Source organism: Platalea leucorodia (genome assembly GCF_965183815.1).
Source record: "Platalea leucorodia genome assembly, chromosome: 3".
Lineage (NCBI taxonomy): Eukaryota > Metazoa > Chordata > Aves > Pelecaniformes > Threskiornithidae > Platalea > Platalea leucorodia.
Window position 1 is genome coordinate 3714836 of NC_138825.1, and position 16983 is coordinate 3731818.

A 16983-nucleotide genomic window follows, 5' to 3' on the forward strand; every position below is an offset into this window, starting at 1 on the left:
ATTAGCTATTTTGGAAAACAGCCAAAGTGCTTTAAAGGCCTTTATTGTAAGGTAGATTTTTTTTCTGCTAGAAGAGAATAATGTAATCATTTCACTATTAATTTTTAATTGTATGTTGCTATGCATTATTACCAACCTATACTGATTATCCTAAGAGAAACGGTGATACGGTGCAAGCGATATCTGTTAGGAAGACTATTGGGCCGCGCTGTAAAAGAAGTGACAGAAAAAAGCTGTTCTTTGAAGTTGTTGCGGTCATCTGCTGCTGTCTGTTCCTACAGGGTATCACATTAAATACTTATAAAACATATGAGTTTAAGAAGATTCACGGAGAAGTGCCACAGTTTTCCCTGTTGTCAGGTGTTTTTCTTTGCTTGTTTTTGTGGGGTTTTGTTTCTTTTTTTTTTTAACGGCCACCCCTTGTAATAAAAAGTTACTTCCGAGAACTCTTTTGCAAGCAAAGTAAACTCACTGACATGGACGAAATCGGCAGCAGCGCGCTGGCTGCTGGGGAGAGCGCAGACGCTCCCCTGCAGCGTTGGGGGTTGAGGTTCAAAAGGGTCGGGGTGCTACCATGCAGCATCAGCCCAAGTTTAAATCTCTGCGTGACGATCAGGTTCACTACTCAAGTGCATCATTTGTGCAAAGTGTGGTTTGTTGGGATTTTTTAACAATCTCTTTGTTTCCCGTTCATCTACCTGCCGTTCATATCTGAGGCAGCGTTTGCACTATGAGATTGAAAATTACGGTGCGCCCCATTTCAGAGAGCATCCTGATTTGAAAATACTGGTGCACCCCACAAACAAAAAAAGTCTGAGTGAGTTGTTATACTTTGACAACTGACTCAGCAGAGCTGGACCATAATCCACAGTCCATTGCTAAGGAAACAGCATGCATTCACCAGAGTAGGAAATATGTAGATGCAAATTCTTCTCCCGAGGAAATCATTATCAAAAGATGCAAAGATTCAGACCACTGATACAGTTAGCTTACTGGTAGAGAAACGATTGTATCACCCGCTCACAAATTCTTCGCTTCATCTAAGAGAAAGCTAGCCAGGAGGGGACAGGAAATCTTTAATCTACTTTTCTCCATTTCTTCAAATATCTGGTTCTTATCAACTTGCACTGAACATGAGCAACGCAAAAACTTAATGACGTATCCTCCACTTAATAAAATAAATAGAAACAAAACACAGACAGTTCTCTAGTGTGGGACGGATTAATCACAATAAAATATCACATGAGAGCAAGACCACAAAGCAGTTCTAACAAGGCAGCATGGCTGTAAATTCAGGAAGAAGAAATCACTTAGCCAAAAAAAAGCATGTAGGAAAGTCTACCATTTAGTAACAGACAGTTCATGAGCACATTTCTGAGCTGCGCTTTGCCACTGACTTAAGTGGCCAGAGGAGGGGTTAGGAGGCACCTTCATCTGTTCACCCAATATTTGAATATTGTCCATTGCAAAGAAAAATCGTTACTTTTTTTCTCCTGAATCCCTAATACTAATTATGTCTATATAATTATATGGCACTATTTGTATTATATATATTTATATATATATTATAATTTTCTATATATAATATATTATTATTTGTGTATAATAATACTATAGCATCACCCTATAATAAATAATTTATACAAATATTTATTAATTTTTATCAAATGTTATTATATAAATTATATATGAAATAAACATGTATAAATATATATACACAATAGTTTACATAATACTATTTAATAAAAATAATTATCTTTTTGGACAGGCACTCAAGACTGCCATAATTTTTCAGACAGCTGAGAAATTCTAGCAGAAAATTGAAAAGTTTGCACCCAATTCTCATGGTTTTCAGCTGAATTAGTTTCAAAATAGATGGATGCTTTTCACGAAAAAGAATTAGACACAATTAATTTTCGGGTTAAAAAAAAAAGAAAAAAGCAGAAAATTTCTACCTGCTCACTTCCAAACTGCAATTTTAGTCCTGGCATAAGCCTATGATCATCGCTGAAAAATGTGCCTTTGTCTTCTACACATCCAGCGCCGCAGTAGCTCCAGGACTGGTTCAGGAAAGCACTGAAACATTCACACTAAGTCCAGTAAGCACTTTTCCAAACAGCGATTCTTTCCTGAACTGGGGCCAACGTAGGTCATGTAAAGGGAAAAACAAAAATGCAGACAATGAAGCAACTTGCCCGTAATTCCCCAGAAAATTAGAGATTTAACCTCTTGTACAGTAGCCAGTCCTATTTCTGAGTTAACTGTTTGTAGTCTTGTCCTTTTTGAGTTCAGGGAAAGAGAAAGACACCCTCCCACCACCCTCTTTGAGGGCTTCCCAGACCATGAAGCAACAGCAGTTTGCATAATGAAAAGTCACTTTGCTGCTTTGGTGAAAACATGAATGCGGTGTCTGACCAAGATAAAGAAAGATGGCAGTGGATTAACTTAAACACAGCCTGTGTGCCCCAGCAGCTATTACATCCTGCTCAGCTGCATTTTTCCTAACTAGACCCTCTGTAGCCTTTATTGCTGTATGAATTACAGTCAAATGCCAACTAGTAATCTAACACGAATTGCAACTTTTCCTGAGCAAATACACTCTGTCGGGCATGACAGTGAAAATCTGAGTTTCTAGCCACAGCAGTTATGCCTTGCTGTCATCAAAGCAAACGGTCCTATTCTTTTTTTATATTGTCACCTAATTGAGCTTGCCAAGCTTCACTGAGCCAATGTAGGTTCAGCAAATGCCAGCCTGTCTATACCTGCCACTGACATCAAGATATTTATCTGTAAGGCCTGCACCAGGGAAAAAGAAAAAACAAATTGGTGGGGATTGGCCCTTTTTTTCACACCAGGCACTGAAGATGCAGTGATCCTTTGCAAAAAGACTTAGCGGTCGCTGCTGTGGCCATGCACCGTGTTCCTTGCTTGTACCTCTTCTTCTGCACAGGGTGCAAGTGCAGCCAGGCAGGATTGTGCTCCTGGATGTTAGGAAGTGCGTGGGAGGTGCCAAAATGGACCATATTTTTGTCACTTCCTTCCTTATGGCCAAGAAGTTCTTTTTAAGCATATTTAACAACATCTGATAAGGCAAATCTACCTCTCCTGATGTGAGCACAAATACAAGACAGTCTTTCTCCTTTGCTGGGGAGACTGTATTTATCATTCCAGGAATTAGTTTAATCAAAGAAAAATAATAGCTGGAGAAGAGGAAGAGCACAAATCAGCATCAGAAATCAGCCTGAATAATGGTCCATCTATTTGTGCATCTTGGCAAGAAGTCCTGTCACCTGCTGCAGAGGTCCTAAAGTCCTATTGAAACACAGGTTGAAGGAACCTAATTTTTCTCACACTAATTGCGGTAATGCTAATGCATTCTTGCAACAAGGCCAGGATAAGTGGAATGTAGCCTGACAGCAGATAAATATAAATTATATATAAGAAAAACACTCTGTACCTTTAACGCCTAATTCATTACAAGTCAGCCATCAATCTTTAATTTCTACGCATGTCACCCGCATCGTGAATAAGCTGCGCTGTATCCTATCGGAGAAATGATTTCCAAGGCACCAAGACACCAGCAGGGCTTTGGCTAGCAGGCCCCGAAACAGCACCTTCCTGTTGCCAGGGCACGATATATGTATTTTCTTTCTGAAGTTGTTGGAAACAGCAGGTGCTCAGCACTTCTAAAAATCTGACCACAGGGCACATTTGTGTTTTGTGCAATTACTTCTTCATATTTTCCCTATATTTTCTAGTATGCATCACAAACAGGGAAAATTTAATTCAGTCAGAGGGTGGGGGCAAGGGAAGGTGTTCACAACGCTAATAACGTGCGTAAGTGGCCCAAGTTTCATTTTCAGAATGCTGCATATATCGGGTCCTCTCAACAGAGTCAGGGTCTGCTAGTGGCTACATGCCCATGCTTTACCTCTGAGCAATGGTAAAAAGTAATAATACCAATCTACCCCAGGTTGCATTGGCAGGGAAGTCTGAAAAGGCCTCCTAGTTGGTCTTGTTTTATACAGTTCTTATTAATAAAAGATCCCCCTCATGCACATTAAGGAAAAAAAAAAAACAACATACCGCTTCCTGCTTAGGCACATAGCAATCTTTTCCTTTCCTTTCGAGGATATTATTAATTTGGATTATCCTGTTGCTTCACAGCCTTGAAAAAAAAAAAAAAGAAAAAGCTATTGAATTTGCAGTCACCTTTGATAGGAAGGTTCTGTTCCTCTGCTTATTTGAGATATTTCTTTCCATCTATTGCAGCATCGCGTTTCGGTTCCTGAGAGCTATAGATATTTATTCAGTGCCCTTCTATCTTGGCCATCGTAAATAGCTCTCTGATAACAAATCGCACTCTCTGAACATCATTTGCTACCAGAAAGGATCTTCAAGAAGCACATGCACTGTGATACAGGATATCCCCTGCTTTGTTATGAATGCAATAAAGAGTTTTACAAAATCAGCTTCCTTCGATTTAGAGGATAAGTATATATCATTTTAGTAGTTTTACCACTTCTTATTGCCTGTCTGTTTATGCTTCATACTTAGAGAGTCACTGCTCCCTTGCTCTTCAAATGAATACTACTACTTAAATACAGAGAACGATATGTGCTTATTGAAAGATTCAAGGATTTCAGCTGTCAATACAGGCTTAATTATCTGCTGGTGGATGCTCAGATACTGTAACGGCGGCTGTTGTATAAAGCCAGCATAGAAGAGACCACTCACAGCTCATCATACGCTCTGATCCAGCAATTTAGAAAAAAAGTAATGTCATGCATAATATTAACTTGCATCTTGCTTCCCTATGTCATAACCCATCATGTAACGTTATGTTATTTCATGTCATGTCATGCATAACATGATGCAATGCAATGTCACACTTCAGAAAATATTACTAAGCGAGAACTGATTCTTGTTATCCGTTTGGAATATGGGTCTCTGATCCAAACATATTGTGGCTTCGGCTGATAGGAAGGGATCAAACCGAGAGCTACGTCGGGCAAACGCTTTTCGTCTCTGGCTTGGCCAGCAGATGTCCATTTGTCAGTTTTAGGTTCAAGTTGGAATTTCTTTGTCACGAGCGCTTTCTCTTGTGAAAGAAATAGCAATTTTATGGCAAGCCAAATACTGGGGAAAAAAAAGCCCTTAGAAATACATAATAAATGTATATTAGCGAGACAGAAAATTGGAAAATGGCCGCCTGCCAGCAGCCACATAAATTTTGGAGGCAATGCATTTTTCTGCCATTATGCGTTATCACAGGAATTGCAAATATTTATTAAAAGTATTAAAATGGTGAGAATGTTAAATGTTTCCTTCAGTAGTGGAAATTCGCATTGCCACATAGAAGATAGGATATTCTGATACAATGTTTATTAAAATGACTTCATTTTATTAGGCTGTCATACACAATAAATGTGCAGGTACAGTTAACAAAAGATCTATTGTGGATACGGGAGATTTGTGAGTAACACTTCAAAAAAATAATCTCTTCTGAACTCTATTCATGTAAAAAGCATACTACAAACTTTCATTAACTTCCTTAGAACCAATTATTTTCTGTGCTTATTTTCTTTTTCTGCCATCCCGCTATATTTTGTTAGTCAATTTGTTTGCTTACGTTTTAATGCTTAATGGGATTAAATGCAGCTTATCTTTAATTTATATACTAGTAAGCTGAGCGTATACTTTACGTGTAGCAGGCAACAAAATATTACAATTATTTTTGGGTTCATTTACAGGTCTAAACATGAATGGCTACAATATATTGGGACCCTAGTATCTTTTCATCCATGAATAAAACATTATGAAAAGATTGGTGGGAGCTCCATCATATTGATTGAGAAGAAAATCACATTCCAGTTTTGCCCACATCTTCTGCTAGGATTAATCACAGTGATTTCATTCATAAGGTTCTTGTTACAGTAAGATACAGACACAGTGAACGCCACTGACGTCCCGTAGCCTCACGGGCAACTTTTCTGGTTGGCTTCCCTGGGCACAGAGCCCCTGCCAGGAGGGTCTGAGCGCCGATGGGGAGAGTCCTACGGGGAGACACCAACCCCTACGTGAACGGGTGCTTAGAGCAAGTGAAGGGTTGAGGTCTGTGAAAAGCAGCTGAATAATCATCTCTCAGGACAGACTTAGAAAACAGCTGGATTAGAAGGGGATATCTTGAGATAAACAAGATGATCTTCTTAGACGGTCGCAAGATTTGTGATGAGATTGTTGTTGTTGGATGCCAAACAACGCTACTTCTGTTCTCAGCAGTTTCCTGAATCAGCAAGGAAAGGAAGGAGGATAGCCACTGCCTTCACAACTGAAAGTGTCATCTAAGTAGCTTTTAAAGGTCAGGGTTTTTTTAAAAAATGAGCAGAGAAATAAGAAAGCAGTGCTGGTTTTTTTATAATGCGAGGGTTCCTCAGTTCCTTATAGTCCATTAAGTAAGAAGTGCGATTGGAGTATATGTTGTAGACAGAGGGTGAATAGATCAAAGTTATAAGACCCCAGATTTATGGAGAGCCTTATGCGAGGAAAAGCCTGACTCTGGAAGATAAAATTTCAGAAATAAAGGATTTTTCTCTCTGCTCTTGTATAGTGCAGTTTTATTCCTTTCTGACAAACACGGAGCAGGAGAGGGAGTAACTTTCATGAAAAATAACACTTTGTCTTGATCCAGACAGTTTATAAGAATTTGTGAGATATCAAAAGTGATACATGGGATTTGACACAAAATGTGTATGTTGGAGAGAGACCTTGGCCACCTCACAGGCAGAGGCAAAACCTCTGCTGGCTTTGGTGGGGGCAGGTGTAACACCCCCCCACCGCTGCAGCCGCTCAAGCAGAAGTCAGAAACCAGAGCTGAGATTCGCTCTGCCCAAAGCACTCGCGTAACTCCGTCAGTGCAAAAAGCGTAGTCAGCATTTCAAGCAATGCAAAACTATTTGCTTGGCCAACCTTATTTAATATGAAGCATGTTTTATCCTGATTTAGGTTGTTGTTGTTCTTTAATTAAAGAAATTATGGGAGGTCATTCTCATTAGTTTAGAAGAGTCCTCACAGAAGGGGTTCACACTGATTTAACCTCAGGGTAAGCTGGCACAACTTTTGCATGTAAATAGGATTTAACACTGGACACTTTGTGAATAATCCAGCTCTTCACTTGTGACATTCAAGGAATACTTGGAATACGGACTGGAATCAAATGACAATGTTGATAAGCTGGGGTCTTACCATGAAATTCGTTAAATGATCTGCAGTGGCAGCCCGGAGCCACTGCACCAGCGGGGAAGGGGCACCACAGGGCTTTCTGCTAGGGCCAGTCCAGGCAATACTCCCCGTCCCTGCATGCTGACAAGAAGAGATATTGCACCCAAATCCCATGGCTCACGTCTGGCCAGATGGAGGGCTAGCTAAGAGGCGCAGAAATTGGGCAGTAAGAGTGGAAAGCAAGGTGTTTCCCCACTACCAAGGGAAGTAATGCCTTGGGGCTGGAGCACGGCACAGGTGCACGGCAGTAGAGGGGCCACCACCGCCATGGAAAAGATTTGCCGTGCAAAGAAAAAAGGAAAAGAAAAAAAAAAAAAAGCAGCAGCATGAGAAGTGCCAACTCTGAACGACGCTGTCTTTAATTGGTACCACCAAGGGCTTTGTGCGGTCAGCACGCTTTTCGTGTTTATAATAGAATCCCCAAATTCAACTGATCTGAAGGGCATCTGACTGTTTTACATTAATCACAAGCTATACAGCCGAAGTTGAGAGCAAGTGGGCAGATACCCTGGTGTAGTAGCACTAAGGAGCTCTCATTATAATCATCCTGCCAAATCAAAAGAAAAACCCTAAGGCTCCTAATAAAGGAGACCACTGGACTAAACAAATTGAACAAGTAGCTAGACATGCATGAGCTTAAAACTACTGGTGTCAATCAGATTTTTCTGAGCCACTTATTCTGCTCGGTACGCCGAAGCACATGCAGACAAAATGCATGCACAGGCTCCACATACGAGCACCTACCCCAGCGAGGTGCATGCTGACATATGGGTGCTAGCACATACGCCTAGTGCCAAAGAAACAGGTACAGATGCAGTTTGTAAAGGCACCTTCAAGAAGTCGTTATTACATCGCTATCAAAACTGATATACCAATCATCAAAATAGGCAGTTTGTATGGGGACATCAGCATGCACAAGCAGGAGGCTATCTGAGCAGGATTTTCAGTCTCGGTATGGTCAGATGTCTACTTCCCTCGGTTCCAGCTCAGAAGATACAAAAGACAGGCATTGGACCTCATAAATTTGAGTGTCTCTAGGTCAGGAAAAAGGTGCAGTACCCTGAAAACCCCGCGCACTTCTCACCTTCCTGCACCTGCCGATGGAAGTTATGGTACAAGTTATTACAGTCCCTACTGGAAGGAAAAAATTTAGTAAAAATCTGTGTCATTGATCTCTAAAAAAATGCAGTTGGCATCTCCAGAAATGGGGGGGAGGGAGAAAATTTTAAATTTAGAAGCAATATATTACATGTTAGTGTTTTTAAGACAAATGATAGCTAGATTCTATTAGCTATCACCCCTTCTCAAAAGCCATCAGACAGAAACCAAGATTTTGAGGTATTCCCTCAAAACTCAGAAAGAATCTGTGCACAAGAGTAAGTACTTGGGAAAGAAAAAGAAACAAAAATTATTAGGGTCAGTATTTAGAGCTGGAATCAGGGGAGACAGAAAACAGGAAGGTTTCAGCAGGGAACAGATGGACAAGGGATGATGCACCTGAGGAATTCGGTGAAGGCATCAAAGGAATGGTTTTATAGAAATAAAATTCACTTTGAACCATTAGTGCATTTATCATTGTGGGAAGTGATGGCTAAAGCACCGTCAGCTTTTTAAGTATTGGGAAATTTTACCTACCAGCGTCTTCACCGTTGTCACGCTGCTGATTGCTGTGAGGGCACCGGTTGCTGTCCCCCCGTCACCTCTGTACGGACATTGCAGTGGCTGTGGAGGAGGCAGAACTGGGGCTCCCCTCACCGGCGTCCTGGTGCCTTTTGAAACTGGAAGGTAATGTTTTGAGAGATTATTATTTTGAAATGTAATTCTTACTTTTTTAGTTCATTCCTCTTTTTCCTTCTTTTTTCCTATTGCTTCTCTCTAATTTTTTTACTCCACACTGTAATAAATCAACATATAAATGTACTGGATTATTTCCACCTGGAATGGTGGAAGACAAATAGCACAAAAGATCAGTTTGGTCATTTGCCATATTGGTTTAGCATGGTAATACTGTTGGGTTTTTTTCATTTCTCATTTCAAAACTGTAAACAAATGTTGCAAGAACAGATCAAATGCTCCCTACCGAAGACAGTGCCTTCTGCAATGAAAATATCAAATCTGGTTTCTGAAGACCAAACTGCCCCTCCTTTACTTTTTCATAGGAAAAAAACAGAATTTTGAATTAGCTCAAAATTTGAAACTACATTTTTGCCAAGCAGCAAAACCAGATGTACTCTTAGCCACGTTAAATCACAAACACATACACACACGGAGATGGGGAAAATGCACATTAAATATGAAAAAGCGTTCCTTTCAGGCAGAAGATAAACAGCCTTACTACAAATTAGCTCTCGGCCCCGTCAGGTGTGAATCTCTCTTGTCAATACGTACCAAATTCCCTGAGATAGAACCACATGGTCATGAATTTTATTTCTCTCCTGCTTAATTCCTAGTACCACTCTCCCTTGTGGATTTACTCAGGGATGATTTACAGTGGGAAAGGTGACATTAAACACGTCATTGAGCATGCAAAGATGCTGCACTCAAAGCAGCATATGCTTGACTTTGTTAAAAGATGAATGCTGTCAACTCCGCAGTGCCCACCAAGATCTGGCCTCCTTTTTCTTCCCAACAAACTTGGAGGAAGATGTGGACACGAGTCTTGACACTGAGAGAAATAAAAGTTAATGTATTCATGACATGATTTCACTTGCAGCCTGATTTAGCAATGTCTTGTCTAGTTTGGATCTGCTGTTGCTTTTCCTAATTTACTCATTGCACAAAGAAAATAAATAAATAAATGTACTATAGTCTTATTTATCCTTCTTTGGACATTTCTTTACCAGGCAGATGGTCAATTAAGAGCACTAAACAATGACACTGTTTTCTCTGTAAACATTTTTTTCTAATAGCCTAACAAATGAGAATCTGTGCTGCCATACTGCTGAATACCATCTTGACTTTCTAATTACAAAGAACTGTGTCTTGATAGTAACAATTACAGCTGTAACAATGATGCTGGTACTTGAACAATATAGTTGGAGGCAAAGTGCTTATCGGAATATTCACAAATAAAGGCTTACATTTATGCCGGAGCTGGAGATGGGAGGTTAAACAGTTGGGGGTGGGGAGGTGTAGAAGAAAGGTTGAAAACATTGGTTTAGTAGCTACAGATGTGAATTTGAATCCAATTACATGAAAGGCAGAGGGGGGGAAGCACGAAAAGACGCTGTTTCCTTCTGTTTGGCTAATCAATAGGTTAAAGGGTTAGTAAAATTAACATGTTAATAACATTCATTTTGCTATTTATGTACCGGTCACAGTATTTTCAGAGAATTATGTCTTGTGAGTAATACACATACTGTTATGTCTGCTTTTTTCCTTTTTGTCTGAAGTGGTGAAATGCTCAGTATTTTTTTTTTCCTAGTGTGATGGAAATTGGCTTTTCAAGTCTCTAATTTACCCCACCTTTCTTAATTAATTTCTTAAATCTGACCCTTCCAAGGTTTGGGTGGTTTTTTCCTTCTTTTTTTAAATGAAAAGTCCCCTCTGCCCCAAAGAAAAGGGGTAACATGGTCCCTGAGCTCACCACTCATCCCCACCACTGCTGTCCCAGGGGAGCATGTTGGCAAACTGCTGTACAGTGGGTGCCGTGTCGTCAGCTCCCTCCTGGAGGGAACGGGATCCTTGGAGAAGGCTCAGCTCCTTCCTCCTGCCCCCTCATCGATCGTCCTTCGTCCCTCTCTGCACCCCCGGTGCCACAGGCCCCCCACCCCTTGGCACTGCCCTACCCCTGCAGGCAGGTTGGCTTTCGCCTCCTCCGCTCCTTCCCTCGCTCCCGTTCCCACAGCGCTCCACCCGCTCTCTGAGCCGTAATTTAGCCCACACTTATTAATCAGTGCACATAATTTGTCTCTAATGCTGTCAATTTAAGATGGCAACCTGACTTTTTTTTGGAGGGGGCAGGGTCAACAATTTAATGAATCTCGTCTGCATTTTAATTCAGACCTAATAATCTGCCTCTGGCAGTTTTCTTAGACAAGTGCAACGTTTTCCAGGATTTTCTTTCATCAAATCCAACACAATGGGATATTTACCTTCCTGCTTTGGATATGTTCAGCACAGGGTAAGTCACATACAGACCTGCCTTAATCAAACTGGGACACGGACTAAATCTACTGATTTAGCCTTTGAAGGGTTTTCCTGGGGACGTGCACAACACAAGGAAAGAGAAACTTCGGGCTGCACAGTGCCTTTTCTGCACAGATTGGTGCACAGTTGTAGGCACAAAACTACAGAATTCTGTGACTCACTGCCCCTCATGAAATAACCCTTTCTTCACTGGAGATGCTGGAGCATCCAAGGCACAGCTCCAAAGAGCTTGCTTTATTTACTCCTCCACTTCTCTTTTTGTCCTTTCTACAGTAAAGTCCAGCAGGAGGGAAAAAAGTTACTGGAAGGAGAGAGAGGTGCAGAAAATTCAGTCCTCCTAATGAAACAGCGTGGATGAGTTTGTCTAACTGCCATGGCAGGAGGCTGGAGCCTGATCGAGGAGCTCGATGGACTTCCCTGGGTCAAAATAAATAAAATTCCCCAAACGAGAGCCTCTCGATCACCGTGTCAGATGTAAACAGGATAGACTTTGTTATTAGGAGCGATGTGACTTTGCCCGGGCGAGTGCAGCGCAGACAGTAGCTCCTTTCTGGATTTCAGTCAGCCGCTGTCACTTGCCTTGACAACACGGGAAGTTAATGTATTCACGGCATTGCTGCACACGCATCTGCAATTCGCAGCATATTGTATTGTTTACCCCTGCTCTTTTGTAGTAGTGCGTGCAGTAATTTGCCTTTTAGCAGCGGAAAATTCCTCAACCTAAAATTTTACCCTCATCTCGTTTGCCCTTAATAGAAAAACAACCCTTCCACAGCCCTGCCACCACCACCGCTACTGCACTCTGCAGCATCACAAACAGGAATATGTCACATTGCACATTTTGATCAAAAGTGTCTTCAATATATTTTTATGCATATCCTTCATCTTTCTCTGCCACATGTTATTTTTTTCCCCTTTAACAGCTGCTTAGCGTATTTTATGCCTTCTGGACAGTTTCTAAGAGTACTGGAAGGGGCATTCCTGCAATGTACCTGAGTACTGACAGTAACAGCAGAGGGGTTTTATGTTCTAAATTACCTTCTAGTCTGCCAGCACAACAGGGTGCTTCCAGGACATCTACTCTTTCTACGGCAGCTCCAACCCAGTGACTCTTTGAGGTTTTGGTGAGCAGGTGAATTACCTGTCCTTTAACCGATTTACCACTCATATTCATTATTGTTCTCTATTGCAAAACTCTGCCAGATTCAGGTGTCTGTCCTCACCACATATTACAAAGCAGCCCCATCTGCCGTACCACTGATACCACTAAGTGTACACCATTTTCAAACCTAAGCTCCAAGTCTGGTAATGAAATGAGACAGAAGACCAAATTTCCATATCCCGAGGTACTCCACGTAAAGCATATTGTTTTCCGACAGATAAATATGTTTCTCTAGGAACTTAAGAAAAAAAAAAAAAAAGAGATAAAAGATTGCTCTTAGTCCAGGCATCTCTCAAAAAGAGGGGTAAGGTCTTTAGAAAGATGCAATGGGAAATTCACTGAAATACTCTCATCTGACTTCCAGGTCTACGTTCAATAAGCTAGTATTAATGCCCTTTTCTTTAGCTGGTATGGTATCAGACTGATATAATCCAAGCAGACACACCTGTAGTGGGCTCTTGTTTTAAAAATAAAAAAAAGACTACTTTTCTTGTGACTTTTTTTTTTAAGAGTTGGGTAATTTCTGTGCTAAAACACAAAGTACAGTAAAAATACGACTGCCTGCTTCAACTGCTGCATGTGTGTGTCTCAGCACAAACAATTTTAATTCCAATTACATAGCTTTCTGAATGACCTTATCAATTCAGAGCAAGCGTTGCTAACCTTCACTGTGGGTACTCTGGCGCAGCCTCCATTCATTTGGCTTCCAGCTTTGTTCCAGACACTGTTTCTCAAAATTAGAGTCCAGGTCAGTGAATGTAACACGCTACTCCACCAGCTGAAGCTCCACCTGAAGCTCCATGTCATGGGCTTCATCCCACATGGCTTGAGCTGCGTAAAAGGGAGGCATCCATTCCATGCCCACCGTTAACAGAGTGGGCTGGGCAACCCCAGAGGGAGACTCATCCTGTCCAAAAAAGCCTGAGATAGGCAAGATAGATTTCACCTTTGGTAGTCTCCCTTTGGCAATGTCAAAGTGATTAAAGAAGCAGCTTAGTTTTTAGATGGCTAAAGTGGCACGAGATGAGCCTCACCCTTAGGTTCATGTTGACGGTCAGCAGTGTTTGGCATCAGCACAGCCCCTAATGAATACTGGAGCCCGACAAGTCCATAACGTGCTACTTAGCTTAAATTTCTGTGTCTGGCCGCAAATGTCCAGTTCTAGCTATAAGCTTGAAAGTGAGACAAACTGTACAACAGATACTTCAAAAGAAGAAAACCGCGAACTGCTCAGGTAGCACTGTGGGGAAGGGAGTTGCAATTCAGAGTGCTTTCCAGATGAAACAGACAATTAAGCCCTTATTGAAAAGAGATTTTTTTTCCCCCTTTTCTTTTTTTCTTTAAAGCAAGGGGAAAATAATACTGGGAATTTAGAAAACATGAATTTTTAAAACCTAATAAGCTACACTAACAATCTACACAATTCCCTTCCCTTAAAATATTCATTTGGAAATACAAGATTTGTGATGAGGGCAGGCTGGGTAAACAGGTCTGAATACTGTTTGTGCAGGGGTCTCAGCAGTACCCCCCGAGGCCAGTGCTGTCCTCAGCCATCCTTGGCCTAGCCCTGTCAGGCTTCTCCACCTTGTCTCTACACGTTGGAAAATAACAGGCAATGAATTGCACAGTGCAGTTATGAGGCAGGGGCTGTAAAGTACCATTTTATATCTGCGGGGACTGTTGGGCAGAGAGAGAGAAGGAGCTGCGCAAGCAGTCCGGAGGACTGGAGTGACCTGGAAATGGGAAGTGCCAAGCCTGAAGCACTTTTCATGGCCCTGCCAAACTCCAAGTGCTTCTCTAGAAGCATTCCTGGGAGGAATGAATCTCCCGGAGACCAACTTGCATCTGACAAAACATTTAGATTTTGAGAAAGAGGCATATTCCTTGGATCTGTTTTTCTAGGCACCTCCAGCCACACCTTCTGCATTGCTCACCATTGGACCACGATGTCTGCTTTACCATTAGTACAAAGAGACACTTAGAAACCCCTGGGAAAAAAGGGCATTCACACATTTTAATGAAACCTCCAAGAGAAGCAAAGACAAGCAACTCTTCAATAGCTAGATAGTTTTAGGCTCAATTTCCTTTCCTTCCCCTTCACGCCTTACTCTTGCCCCAATATATGCAAACTGAACAAACACTTTTCTACTAGCCTGCTTTATGCTGCATGCTGTTGTCTTGTCTTTTTTTTCTTTATTGCATTTTTTTGCAATCTTTTTGACCTAGCCCAATTTTCTTCTCCCTCTGCCTCCCTTCTGTTATATTTTGGTTCCACGTGAAATATTTCAGACTTCTCCCTTTCGCTCTCACATACAATGACATAAAAATTAAATCCTTTTGTGTAACTCTCTATTTCATTACAGGTCTTCAAGCCACTCCTGAAATCACAGGCCAGTCTTTGTGAAGTCTTAGTTCACCTGAAGGCAAACTTCAGCACATGTTTTGCTTCAGATAAGACTCCTTCTTATCCCACCAGTACATAGCTGAGCACAAAAGATTGCCACATGAAGCTATAGATGATCCACAAAATGACCATACAAAAGAAAGGTGCATGCTCCTTCCCTGTAACACAAAATGCATACAATACATACGCTACCATGAGAAATTTAGGCCTGGCTACCTAACTAACAGGTAGGCAATGACACAAGTAGCTTGTGGTAAATGGGGCCTCTGAGAAATGTTTTAATGGGAGGGACCACTCCATTAAAGCACAGATAGAGCTTGGAGAGCCAGGAGTCAAACAGACCTGGGAAAGCCACCAGAAGCGAGGAGACAAGGAAGCAATGAAACGCAGGTCTCTTGGAAAAGGTACCTAATTCCCTGGTCCCCACTGCTACCAATGCATTTTTGGCCATCCTGAAGATGTCAAATGCTCCCCTGGACCTAAAAAGGACCTGTCTGATTGTGGAGAATCAGGCTTGAAGGAACCTGGTGAAGAAATCAGTGATAAACTGCCTCCCTGTACCAGAAATCCTGCTTTACATTTACCAAGGATGAAAAATGCTCAGACCTTCCTAAAAACATCATTGGCTCCCAAGTACCAAGTGATGCCTTCCACTTTCGAAGGAGAGGGAGGTGGCAGTTTAACAACTAGGTACTCTACCACGTACTCTTCATAACTCAGCAAAGTTGTCGTAACTCACTGTATGCAGTAGAGAGGATGAAGCTTAGCTCGTATTGAGTAGACCTTCTAACCAGTTAGCAGGAGTGAAAACAAGCATTTCTCATTAGTCTTCCAAACCATCTCTAAGGCCCATTTATCTTCAGCACCAAGTCAATGCTGTGATCTTTAAGTCCTCAGCAAGCTGGAAAGTGGTCACAGAAGTCTTAGTTGGTATGTACATGACTAACAGATTCAAGGATATTCCTTTGGGACAACAAAGATAACAGTGCCCAGGGCAAAACCGTCAAGAGAAAGAGGGAAGGTTTGAATGAACTTCAAGAAAAAAACCTCTGTACTGAACTCACCAGTCACCAAGTATTCATAGAGTACCATGTAAGAATTACATTTCTTCTTTTTTCTGAAAAAGAAAAACCTTTTCTTTGAATGACTGAAGGTGACATCATCATCATTGGTCTTACCACTATTAATAATAAGCACAGGTAAACACACAGAACGGGAGGAAGCTGTCGGGGAAGACGACAAAGATGAGGCCATTGACTCATATAGTAAAAGTGGAGTAAACAGGAGAAGAAAAGTAGACAAGAACCACGGTACTTGGATACTCCCTGCCTTCCTGTTTACAGTGCCCAGGTATCAGATGATGAAAGCATGAGCAGTAAGATATGTACTAAAGATGAGGATAATAGCTGTGATTAGTAATAGGATATAGGACATCCTCAGTATGTTGAAAAGTTGAAAGCCAGACGGAAAATACATTGAGCACATTGGTAGAGCTGTCAGTTGTTAAAAAAAAGAGAGACACACATAAAGCAAAGTTCTGTTTTGGAGACAAAGAGCAAAATCACACAACACGCTTAAGGAGATCTACTGCTTTCCCTTAACCCTACTGATGCATCTTCATCCTCATCAGCATCTCCTGGCCCTTGGTCCTGCTTCCTCCCTTGTGCCAGCCCGGGCACCTCCTTAACCATATGGGGAGCCAACACAACTCATTAACCCAGCAGAAATGTAACATGGAAAAGAATACGGGTCTGTATTTTCTGCTGGACTGGTGAGTTGTATGAGCTTGCTGCATGGCTGGACAAGCAGCACAGTGGGCACACAGCGCTGGAGGGAAGGGGGAGGCAGTGAGCTTGACTTTGCCCTGCGCTGCACCAGTGATCCCCCTTTGCCTGGGATTACAGACCATGCCAGGACAAGGAACAGAAGAAGAGATTTGGAGGGAGTCAGCAGTGCAAAGCTCAGTGGAGGACTACAAGGGGTAACA

At 41.6% G+C, this 16983-nt stretch overlaps 1 long non-coding RNA gene across 1 annotated transcript; it reads right to left on the reverse strand.

Annotated features, from left to right (window-relative positions):
• Window positions 1-1969: 1969 nt before the first annotated feature.
• Window positions 1970-9036, reverse strand: LOC309587205. Its single transcript, XR_014227522.1, has 3 exons — window positions 8917-9036; window positions 4087-4168; window positions 1970-2134 (listed from the first exon to the last, which is right to left on the reverse strand). It is a non-coding gene; the product is annotated as an uncharacterized lncRNA (long non-coding RNA).
• Window positions 9037-16983: the final 7947 nt, after the last annotated feature.